Source organism: Echinops telfairi, unplaced genomic scaffold (genome assembly GCF_000313985.2).
Source record: "Echinops telfairi isolate 266 unplaced genomic scaffold, ASM31398v2 ScPeMD7_5592;HRSCAF=6446, whole genome shotgun sequence".
In the NCBI taxonomy this organism is placed as follows: domain Eukaryota; kingdom Metazoa; phylum Chordata; class Mammalia; order Afrosoricida; family Tenrecidae; genus Echinops; species Echinops telfairi.
Genome location: NW_022109491.1, coordinates 14,574,001 through 14,586,153, shown reverse-complemented (window position 1 = coordinate 14,586,153; position 12,153 = coordinate 14,574,001). Strand labels below are relative to the sequence as shown.

General features: G+C 48.5%; 1 protein-coding gene across 1 annotated transcript in view; it reads right to left on the bottom strand.

Annotated features, from left to right (window-relative positions):
- The window catches only part of PTPRT (protein tyrosine phosphatase receptor type T), a 459,397-nt gene that overhangs the window by 70,681 nt on the left and 376,563 nt on the right, over window positions 1-12,153 (bottom strand). The gene's annotated exons all lie outside the window — the stretch shown is intronic.

Sequence of the window (12,153 nt, the reverse complement as noted above, 5' to 3'; positions counted from 1 at the left end):
CAAAGTGTCAAAAATACCTCCCTCTGGTTAGAGGCTGTGAGGGATTTGCCTACGAATAGGGCAGCATGAAGGGATGTTGGAGGGCCGTGGCACTTGTATATCTGATTGCACTGTGGTCCCATGCGTTTTTAAAATGTATTGGCCCAGACCAGAAGAAAAATGTCATAGCTTATCCATTCAGAAATAAAACGAATAAGTCCACAGGGCTTTGGGATGATTAATGAGGACCTGAAATTATGCCCCCTGAGTACCTAGCTCAGTGCTTGAAGGGTGGCCGGTGTGTACAGAGGCAGGGGTCTTTGTGAGGACTCTGCCCGTTGTACCCAACACGAGCATCCCACCCAAGGGGACTTCATGTATGGGGGCACCTTATGGGCTTCTGTCTAGAAGGCAGCTATGAGCCAGATTTGGCCAGGTGGCAGGGAGTTAGGAGTTTTGGGTTTGGTATACAATCCCTGGCAAAGGCTCTCTCTCATGCGTGGTAAGGTAGAAGAAAGGGCGTGTAAAAGAGGAAGACCTTTGGTGAAATGGATGAACACCATGCCTGCAAAAAGGGGCTCAAACGGACGATGGTGAGGATGCGGCAGGACCAGGCCGTGTTCTCTTTTCCGTTATACGTAGGGTCGCTGTGAGTCGGAGCGACTGGACAGGACTTGACAACAACACACTCTCTATTATAAAAATGTTCTGGAAGATGACACTCTTGTCGTGAGACTGCCGGTGTGCACTGCATGCTGCAAATTTCACCCAGAGATGCTGGCTGGCTAGCGGTGGCCCTGGCAGAGGCAAACCTTTCAACAAATGCCTCCTTCCGTTCTGAAAAGCACACGCCTTTGGGATGACAAATGTGGCCAGAGGAGGCAGGAGGGGGGTGACTAATGGCGTCTACTCAGAGTGGCATCAGGAGAGCAAATATTATTGCGCGCCATGTCACTAAATAGACAGTAATTTACGAGTTGTGTGCTGAAGCTAAGTAGAAAACCAGATCGAGGCGAGATGGGTGCATTTGTCTGTGACAGAAGCTTCGATCAAGGCAGAGGAGTTGAGTGTGTATCTGGGTGTCGACTCACAAAGCACTCCCTGGACGGCCCAATTAGAAACCAGGGAAACAGTCTTTCTTACAGGCCACCTGGAGGGCCAGTGGTTCTCCAGCTCTCCGGTAGGTTCATTTTGGTTCAGCCCTTGCTGAGAACTGGCACTTCCACCAGGAAATCAGAATCCACATTTTAACCAGGACCCGATTGTTTCCTGCAGGAGGCTGATAAGAAGGCCCCGAGGGCCCCTGGTTGCTGTCAGGTGGCTTCTAGTCCATTACCACTTAGAGCGAGCGACTCAGCATAACAGAACCAACCCCCTCCCCTGTTCTATCCCCTCCCCCTCCCACCGTTCAGTGCCACGCTCACAATGGTTATGTTTGAGCACATCCTGGCGACCACGCACGGCGTCAATCCATCTTGCTTTGGGGCTTCCTCTGTGTCACTGTCCCTCTGCTTTACCAAGCACACTGTCCTTCTGCAAAGGCAGGTGGAGAGAGACTGCTACCCCATGCAAGGTTTTGCTGTGTCCGTTTCTTCTTGAAGAAATACCGCCTCCTCCTTAATCCTGAATCACTTACGGTTTTTTAGGAGGCATTTGAAAATTCACTTCAGTGAGTATTTGGATTTATCTAAGGTGTTCCCGAACTTCAGGGAAAGAAATACATCCGCCCCCCGTCGTAACTTCAAGAACGCTTTAGCTATTTGCCTCTGGCCCTCCCATCCTTGAGTCAAAACTTTTGAATCATTGGGGTGGGGTGGGGTGGGAGGCAGGCACTCTGTAGTCAGACTCCAGTACTTTGCACATACCGTCTCCCATGGGCACACTGTCTCAGAACGAACAGCTCTGCGCCAGGCGTGAAGTCATCTACGGTTGTGGTCACACTACGAGCGAGCGGCATAGTCAGTGCCTGGCTATTTCTGCTCAAGAAAACCACACTGAAGGGTGAAAGATTCCCATTTCTGTTTCCAATCCGTGTTCGCCTCATTTCTCTCTTCCCAGACAGACCTCTTTGCTTCCTTTCTAAAGGCTGCCTGGCAGCAGTTCACAGTTTAAAAACCCAATGGATTTGCCTTGTGGTTGTTGGTATTAAACACACAATAGAACATAGCAGAGGACTTCTAAAGGTTCAGGGAAAAACACCATGATTTTTCTTTCCATTTTCCTGTGAGCCTTTCAGAGCCTGGATGGCATAGTGGGTTATGTGTTGGGCTCCTATCCACAAGGTCAGCAGTTTGAAACCAGGTTCTGCATGTACAATTCAGCAACAGGGATTGCATCATTCATCTTGGGCCAGCACATTCACCCTTCTTGTCTGAGCTGTTCCTAGCCCATGAACACACACTCGTTGCCCTCTAAGCCCGGACTGTTTGCTTGCTTGTTTCTAAGCATTGCTGTTCCCACCAAGACACCTGCCATCCCTGAATTGTGTTCTGCGAACTTGCTTTTCAACTTGTCTTGGCTTTGGCGAAGTTTCACGGGTTGCCCTTGGCAATAACAACTGACTCAAAAGCAACAACAACAACAACAACAAAAAGAAGTAAAATAACAACGATAATAAAAACCCAATCCTGGCCCTGGATTGCTCTTGCTTGTATGTCTCCAGGGCTTTTTAACGAGAGCTCTGCTGGGTAATTACATGTGTGGGGAAGCCATGTGCTTCCTTCCAAGCAAGGTCTTTTTTTCTTTCTTTCTTTGCTTTCCATCTCCAGCGCCTAGCACCGTCGACATGCCAGACATACTGTTGTTGTCACTGTTGTCCTTAGGTTCTCTTGAGACATTTATGACTCACAGTGACCTTATGTACAACAGAACGAAACAGCGCCTGGCCCTGCGCCATCTTCACGACGGTCCCCAGGCTGGAGTCAGTGTGTCCATCCATCTCCTTGAGGGCCTTTCCCTTTTTCGCAGCCCCTCTACTTTACCAAACCCGTGTCCTTCTCCAGGGACTGGTCTCTCCTGACAACATGTACTAAGGATACAGAGGACCTTCAGCGTTTCTGGTTAAACGAATGCTTATAAAGTACAAGAATGTATATCCTAAGTTTCAGGATTACGTGTCAGGTGTGTGCTCAAGCATTTTGCAGAAGAGGAAATGGATCCAGAAAGGGAAGAGTCTTGATCAAGACCCAGCCAACCCATCAGGGGCAGATTGAGTGCCAGGTCTGGAATCTCGTGGAGGGAGATTTCTGTGGTACCCCCTGGAAATTGTTTCCATGGTCGGACAAGGCTTCCTGCATTAAGGGCAGTATTTTTAAGTGGCACAATAAAAACAGGCTAAAAGGAAAGGACGTCATTTCTCCCACATGAGTTCTTTCCTGCTGGAACAACTTCCCAGGCCTACATTCAAGGGCTGCTCATGCCTTTGGGAATGGCTCGTTTCTCACTTATTTTCATCTGACAGGCAGGGGTGAAATACGCAGGGGGAGCCAAGTCTTCTTCTTTTGATCATGATGAGGGTCCAGCATGGGACAAAATTGATGTTCTCACTCCTTATTCGGGCATCTGTCACTCATCCTTCATGCCGCTCTCCACATCTGTGCTCCTCTGCCCAATGAGGACTTAGAGAGAACTGTCCAGGGTCATCGGCAATGGGCTGTTTTGTGACTCTGTTAGCAACCGAGGAAGGAAACCAGGGTGGGAGAGGCAGAAGGTGTTCCTGGGCGGAGCTCTGAGCAGAGAGACAGAGTGCCACAAGATGGCCTGACGCGTCCATCCCCATGGTCACACCCAACCAGAAGGCTGCATGCCCACCTTCGCCACAGATGACTGGAAAGACAGAGGGTGACACTGGCTTCTCCCCACAAAGCTCATCCGCACAGCATGTCCGCCCAGAGCTGGAAAATGAACAAATGTTTGCTCTTCATTAGGCTGCATCATATCCCTCACAGCTGTTCCTTGTTGCCTTAAATAGTCTTAATGAAGCTGTAATAACCAGATACCTTCTGGTCGTCCTACTGGTCTCATTCCATTCATGGCGATGACAGATTGCTTGGATTGATGGGCAGGATCGATGCTTCTCTTCCTTCTCTCCATCACAGAGTCATTTCCGCCCATGATCCTTCATTTCTCCAAACCTACCACGCTTCTTACAAGGATGGCCGGTACACACAGCCCCACTCTCCACCAGCGACTTGGCATGTAGTTGCTGATATGCTTAAGAGATTTTTTTAAGCAGAGGTCAGAGCACTTGGGCAAGGAAACGTGAAATGGGTGTGTGGTCAAGGTGGGAGGGACACTGTGCCCCAGGGTCACGGGTAGGAGCCTTTAACTTTAGTGTGGCAGAGTCCCCTCAAGGATCCCTGGTGGTGTAGTAGTGACTCGTCGGGCTGCCAACTGCAAGGTCAACAGTAAGAATCACCAGCTGCTCCAAGGGAGAAAAGAAAGATGAGACTCTCTACTTTCAGAACGAGTTACAGTCTCGAAACCCACAGGGGTGATTCCGTCTTGTCTTATAGGGTTGCTATAAGGCAGTGGTTCTCAACCTTCCTAATGCTGCGACCCTTTAATACAGTTCCTCATGTTGTGGTGACCCCGTATGTGGGCGTATCTGCATGTGGGCGGACCCTCCCAGAGACAGATAGAGGAGTGGTGTCTCGGTGGTTCCTAAGACCATCAGAAATATGGTCTTAGGTGACCCCTGTGAAAGAGATGTTCGACCCCCAGGTTGAGAACCACTGCTATAAGTTGACATGGTGATGTGGCAGTGAGTTAGAAGTTTTGGTGTTCCATCTGCTAGAGGTCAGGGGTGGCAAGTGACTGTGTGGGCATCCGACGTGGCTTGCACCAGGTGTGGTGATGGATCTAGGGCCCTCTGGGAGCTTTGTGGGTCTCCTTAGACCCATGGCTCTCAACTTCAAATGCACATTGGAGTCCAGTGGAGAGCTTATACAACCCTGATGCCTGGCTTCCTGCCCCAACCGCACCCTCTCTCCTCCTGGGCCCCCTTTTCCACTCCTGAATTCTGATTTAATTTTTCTGATGCATGGACATTCCATTGTTGTTGGGTTTTGTTTTGTTTTTTAACTTCTCCAGGTATTTTAGTGTATGTTCAAGCTGGAAAACTTCTGACTGATCAGATCTGACTGGTCAGAAATTTTCCTTCAACCCAAAAGTCCAAACCCACTGCCACGGAGGTGATTCTGACTCATAGCGATGCTCATAGAGCGAGCTTCTGAGCCTATAAATCTTTATGGGAGCAGATAGCCGAAGTTTGCTGCCAATTTTGCTGTTAGAAGCCCCAGGCTTTCTCGGGAGCACCACCAGGGCTCCTTCCAAAAACCACCTTCAGTCCCATCGGGCGATTCCTACTCATCGTGAGCCCCTGGAGCAGAGATTCGCCTGAGTTTCCAAGACTGCAAATCTTTCCGGGGGCAGAAAGTCTCAACTTTTGGCTGGTAGATTCAAACTGCTGATCTTGTGGTCAGTAGCCCAACACTTAACCCATGGCACCACTAGGGCTCCTTAGGCCTTCTTGAAGCTTTAGGAGCTCCAGGCTCTGGCCAATCACAGCAGTTAGGACTTGAGACATAATGACAGAGGTATGGCCTCAGAGTCAGGTCTTCTGGGGCTATCAGTGGAAGAGCAGCCCTGCTGGCAGTGCCAGGTCAGGCCAATGGATTCCTGCTTCTACTCGGGGGATATTTGACAGATGAGCTCCTTTACCACTTGGACCAACCCCTTCTTCCTTGTTGCATAAATATGTAGACTGAGGCACAGAACGAGGGAGTGGCCTGGAGACAGGGTCACCCAGATCATTAATGAGAGACCGGATTTGAATCCAGCTGGTTTGAATCTCAATCCAGGATCCTTTGCTTCCAATCACTGACTGAGCTTTAACAACTGAAGTTTTCAAGCCCAAGAGAATGAGCTGATTTGATGGTTCTCCAAGCAAAGAGTGTGTGTGTGGGGTGGGAAGGGATGCCTTGTCTGGGCTTTGGGCCCAGTATCCCCCTTTGGATAGTCTCATCTTTCCCCTAAATTACTGCTCTGGCCACCTACCTGCCTCTGCTCTCCCTGCTGCGATCTCCCAGACAGCTATATCTGAAAAGCAGATACATGTTTAAACATACTGGTTCAACCCTTCGATAGCTCCCCATGGTCTACTCCCTGGAATTAAATCCAGACTCCTTAGTCTGAGGGATGATAGTGCCCCCCCTTTATTGCCCCATGTGGACATTGAGCCTCATCTCATTCCACACCCCCCTCTCATAATTTGTGTACCATGAATATCCAACTGCTCTGCTTCTGTAGCTCTCCCTGCCCTCCCCACTCCTGTGCCATAGCTTATTCTAGTTCCCAGCCCTGTTATTCCCATTCCTCAAACTTCCATTTACTCTCTTCCATAAAGTCATTGCCATCCTCAGCCCAGGCAGAATGTACCCCTCCCTACCCTTATTCTTATGTTTTGCAAGATGTTGACATGCACGGTTTATATGCCTGTCACCAAGATCAGAACTTCTAACCAATTCATTCTGATTTGATTCCTCCTCTCTAAGAGGAATCAAGTAGACTGGATGGCGGCAAGTGAGTGTGACCTGAGAATGTACCTCTCCACCCCAGATGGACAGAATGGGAGCCTGAAATTTTTAAAAAAATCATTTTATTGGGGGCTTGTACAGTTCATCAAAATCCATACATCCATCCATTGTGTCAAGCACCTTTGTACATTTGTTGCCCTCATGATTTTCAAAACATTATCTTTCTATTTGAGCCCTTGATATCAGCTCCTCATTCTTTTCCCTCCCTCATGAACCCTTGATAATTCAGAAATTATTATTTTTTTCATGTCTTACACTGACCAATGTCTCCCTTCACCCACTTTTCTATTGTCCATCTCCCTGCTAGGGGGTTATCGGTAGATCATTGGGCTTGGTTTTCCCCTATTTCCCCCCACCTTCCCCTTCCCCTCCTGCTATCATACTGAGGGGTTTATCTATCCTGGATTCCCTATGTTTCTAGCTCTTAACTGTACCCGTGTACATGCTCTGGTCTAGCCAGATTTGTAAGGTAGAATTTGGGTCATGATAGTGGGGGGAGGAAGTATTGAAGAACTAGAGGAAAGTTATATGTTTCATTGGTGCTATAATGCACCCTGACTGGCTTGTCTCCTCCCTGTGACCCTTCTGTTAGGGGATGTCCAGTTGTCTATAGATGGGCTTTGGGTCTCCACTCCACACTCCCCCTCATTCACATTGATATGATTTTTTGGTTCTGGGTTTTTGATGCCTGGTACCTGATCCTATCGACACCTCATGATCACACAGGCTGGTGTGCTTCTTCCATGTGGGCTTTGTGGCTTCTCAGCTAGATGGCTGCTTGTTTATCTTCAAGTCTTTAAGACCCCAGACACTATATCTTTTGGTGCTGGACACCATCAGCTTTCTTCACAGCATTTGCCAACGGACCCGCTTTGTCTTCAGAGATCGTGTTGGGAAGGTCAGCATCATGGAATGCCAGATTAATAGAACAAAGTGTTCTGTGTTGAGGGAGTATTTGAATAGAGGTCCAATGTGGGAGCCTGCATTTTAACAAGAGCCCCAGGTGATTCTTACAGATTCTTAGAGAGCCCCAGAATCGGTATAAAAATGTAGATTCTAATTCTAAGAATCACCTAGGACGCTTGTTAAAATGCAGATTCTGAATCTGAGGATCTGGGATGGAAAGGCAAATTCACAGCAGGGGGCAGTGCTGAAGGGCTGGAACCATTCTAAAGCCCTATATTCAAACAAGGCCTTAATATCACTTTACGCCAGTGTCTCCCAAAGTTTTCTCTCCAGCCCAGGCCTCTTTCTCAAGTTCCACAACCATGTTGTCCAACTCTGTATTTGACCTATCTGCTGAGACGTCGAATAGACAGAAACGCAACAAGTTCAAATGTGAACGCACAGCTCCCCCACTGCCCTCACGTCTGCAGCCTCCTCATCGCAATAGGGGGAAGCCCATCCTTCTGGGGCCAAAGCTTTGGGGTCACTCTTGATTCATTTCTTTCTCTCGCCTGCCATACCTAATCGTCAACACCGATGGCTCTCCTCTCAAATATCATCGGCATCACCACTCCTCACGCCTCCCCTGCCTCCCCTTGGCTGGAGTCGCGTTGCTTTTCCCCTGGCTTACTGTGATGGCCCCTTCATTGAGCGCTCTGCTGCCCACTTGTCTCTCTAGGCTGTGTGCTCAATGTGGGAGCCAGAATGAGACGTTCATCATGAGGTCCGGTCATGCTCTGCAGAGGCTGCATTTCACTCAGAGTCAAGACCACAGTCTTTGTGACAGTCAGGTCCCCTTTCTTTCTGCAATGTGCTCTTCTTTCACCTTACTGAACCCTTGCTCCTGCCTTCTTGCTTGCTATCATCTTGGCCGCTTCCTTTCCCCTTGCACCTGGCAAGGCGTTATTGATCCCTTGGTCTCTAACACTCTTCTCTGCGTAGAGCAACTCATGGAACTTGGCTTACCTCTCACCTTCTAACCTCAGGACTGCCCATTCTAACTTACTTAAGATTGGCGCCTCCCTCCCTTTATCGCCTCCCTCCCTTTTGTGATCTCCTGTTTCTTGTTCCAAGGCCCTAGGGGCAGATTCTATTTTCTAAAGATCGCATGGCCCAGTAGCTCCTGCTCTACATGCTCTTGTAGAGCCTCTGAACTGACACACAGCCATGGAATATGATTTCCTTCGCCTAGGTCAGGGGTCAGCAAACTTTTGAGATGGAAGAGCCAATCTTGTCCCCCCTAACAATTTAAAAATTACTCAAGAGCCATAAATAGATTTTCAGAAACAAATGAAATCTGAAGGATAGCCTCTGAATGAAACTGTGATCTTTTTATTTTTTTCATTTTCCTTCAGAGCCACATGTCCCTACCGGAGGAGCTGATATGGTGTGCAAGCTGCAGTCGGCCGACCTCTGCCCTGAAACCGGGGCAGATTTTACTTGCTTTGAACCAGCAGAAGAGTAAACAACACTAGAAGAACGCATACGTCTGTCTTGAAAGAAATAGAGCCAGAATGTTCCCTAGAAGCAAGGATGGCAAGACTTCTTGCCACACACTCAGGACATGTTATCAGGAGAGAGCTGTCCTTGGAAAAAGACCTCATGCTTCACCAAGTAGGTCGGTGAGAAAGAAAAAAAGACTCTCGGGGAGATTGACTGACGGAGGAGCTGCAGCGATGGACTCCAACATCACAGCTGTGAGCACGATGCCAAGCTCTGGTCTCTGAGTTGGAGCTGGCTCGATGGTACTTAACAACAACAACAACAACCAGCTGGTAGAACACCGTGGAAGTGATGCTCTGACTTCTGAGGCAGTTCCCCACCATGGTAGCCGTGATGACCAACCTTTGGAGCGCTGAGCCTTCATATAAGAAAGAAGTCTAGCAATCCTGAGCCCACCAGTCTGTGGGGAAGCCCATGCCCCGCCATCCGAAGACGCGGCCTGTAGGTAAGTAGTCCAGCTGACAATCCAGCTGAGGTCCAGCCAAAGGCCTACACTGATTACAAGACCTGTGCATGGGAATGCATTCAGATGAAGTCCCTTTCCTTAATGAGGCACCAGATATTAAAGTAGAGACAAGCTGCTCCTGTTGTGCCCTGCCCGAATTCCTGACCCCTGGAGCTAATCAGCACCATACATCGGCCGTTTTGGGTCACTGAGATGCCGGGCACTTTGTAAGTCCGTGCCCTGGCTTGAATTGTGTTCCCCTCACAATATGTGTTGTAAATCCTACTATGCCTGTGGTTTTAGGCCCATTTGGGAACAGGGCTTGCTTTGGTATGTTGATGAAGCTGTGTTAGTGTAGGCTGTGTTTTAAGTCAGTTGCTTTTAAGATCTACAGAGTAGATGAAAGGAGCACCCAAAACAGCACAGGTCGGGGGGACAGGTGCCACCGAAGCAGGTGGGCGGTCTCCCAGAAGCAGGAACCGCAGAGAGACAAGGACCATCCTTCCTCCAGAGCCAATAGCATGAGAAAGTCGGTGCCTTAAATTCAGACTCCCACCCTCCTAAACTCTGAGAAAGGAAATGTCTATTTCTTAGAAGCGACCATTTGCGGCAGTCCTGTTAGTGTAGCACTCGACGGCTAAGGCACACAGCAAACAGCATGTTTCACCAGCTAACCTACTTACTGCCTGACAGGAGTTACTGGTCTTGAACCCTGTAAAGCATTGCCCGTCTTTCTTACTAGACGAAAAGCTCCATGAGGGCTGCAATCTCTCTTGTTACATCATAAGCTTCACTGTTGGATCCCAAATGTCTAGGACAGCCCTCGGCAATAGTAAATACTCAGTGCATACTCTTTTGGACAAACGAGTGATTGTAGAGCTGAATGAAGAGATAGAAGGCACGGCCCCCTCTGGCTGAGAAGGCCCTTACGTGCCAGCTTTTCCAACCCACACATTTGTATGAAAAACACCGGGCAGGATCGAAAGGTAGTAGGTCAGAAAAAGAGCAGAGTGTGTAGGGGCGAACACAGGGCTGGAAGCCCGAGTCTGGTCTTCACAATAAGATACTGAGTCTTCAAGGAGGTCTATGACCCTTATGCTCAGGAGGAAGATTCTAGACATCACAGGCGCCTGCCCTTGGGGAACAAAGTCAGATCCAGCCATCTTCTAGGAAAGGGTACTAGCACATTGTGGAATCCTTTCATCAGGCCATGTTTTCCAATTAACCCCAGTTAATCAGAAAATGCTGCTAACTATGAGCTAAGCATTCCAACTGATTGATATAATTTGAACTAACTGGGGACAAGGCTAGCCTGAGCTATTTAGAGATATTTCTGGTGGATATTTCTGGATACTACCGCAAGGATGGAGAACTAACACATGTTCTCTCTCTTTTTATAAAGAGAAGTGTATTTCCCTGCTAGAAAGTATGGAAACTAGGTACAAAGAAGAAATTAAATAAACCAACCCCAAACTCACTGCACAAGGCTAAACATTTTCAAACATGATATCAATGAAAACAGACTGGCAGGAGATATCCCCAAATCATCAACTGAATCTGTATCCCTCCTTTCAAGTCTTAGATGGTGAGTTCTCAGGACGTGCTTCGCAGTCTTGCCCTACTTGTCTCCCTTTCTGACGAGTCACACATCTCCCTGAGGCTTTAAAACACGTTAATGTCCTAAAGAAACCCCTATGAAAGCATCGAGATACCACCCGTGACTTTCTTGCTAAACAGCCTAGGCGCACTTGGACAGCCTCTCCTCCAAAAGTCCTGCCTGTGTGGGCACCCTCCAGGGACGGTCTTTAAAGGGCTGGGCCCGTTCAAGCCCGACGTTTTCCTGACGGAGGAAATCAGACCCTGGGATGGCTGGTGATGAGATCATCTCCAACATCCTGTGATCTCCTTGCACCTTTCTCTCCACAGCCTGCCAAGCTTTGCAGACCGAGTCCATGACAGATGCGATTTCCCTTAGGTCATATTTGAAATTAACTGCTGGTTTCCCTGAGCTGCTAATTACTCACACGCATTGACATCAACTTTTTGTTCTCGTAAGTGTGTCAGCCACGGCCCTGGCCACCATCTTTACATTACCATAATGTGTCGGGACCAGACAGCTCCTTAGAAATCACCTTCTCCAAGCTCCTCATGCAACTCATGCCAAGACCACTCACACCGGGTCCTGTTTGCCTATCCAGCTCCCTACACCTGTGAGCTAGTGTAATTTTCATGATCTTACCTGACTTCTAATATATGACTTGGTCAACTCTTTCTCAGAACATAGCAATCTGAGAGATCAACTTAGCCTGCACTATCAACTTAGCCTGCACTGCCAAATGTCTGTTATCTGAGCCAAAGGGTTTCCACTGCACAGGGGGGACAGGGAGCCTAGCAGAACTCAGGTAATGCAAGGCATTTGTGGGAAAAACAAACAAACAAACAAACAGAAAACGGGCGCATGTAATTCAGAGCTTGGCACATAGTAGATGCTCCAACGATATTTTGGGAAGCAAGGAGGGGAGGGAGTGAGGGGGGAGACGAAAAAAATGAAGAAAGAAATGTTTCCTGTGACAGCTGGCTGCAGCTGGATGGGAAGCCACACAGGAAGGCGGCAGAATCCCTCCTGGGAACAGAGCTGCTCTCTGGTTGAGGAAAACGCTGTAATGAGTTTTTCCTTCTGGTTTA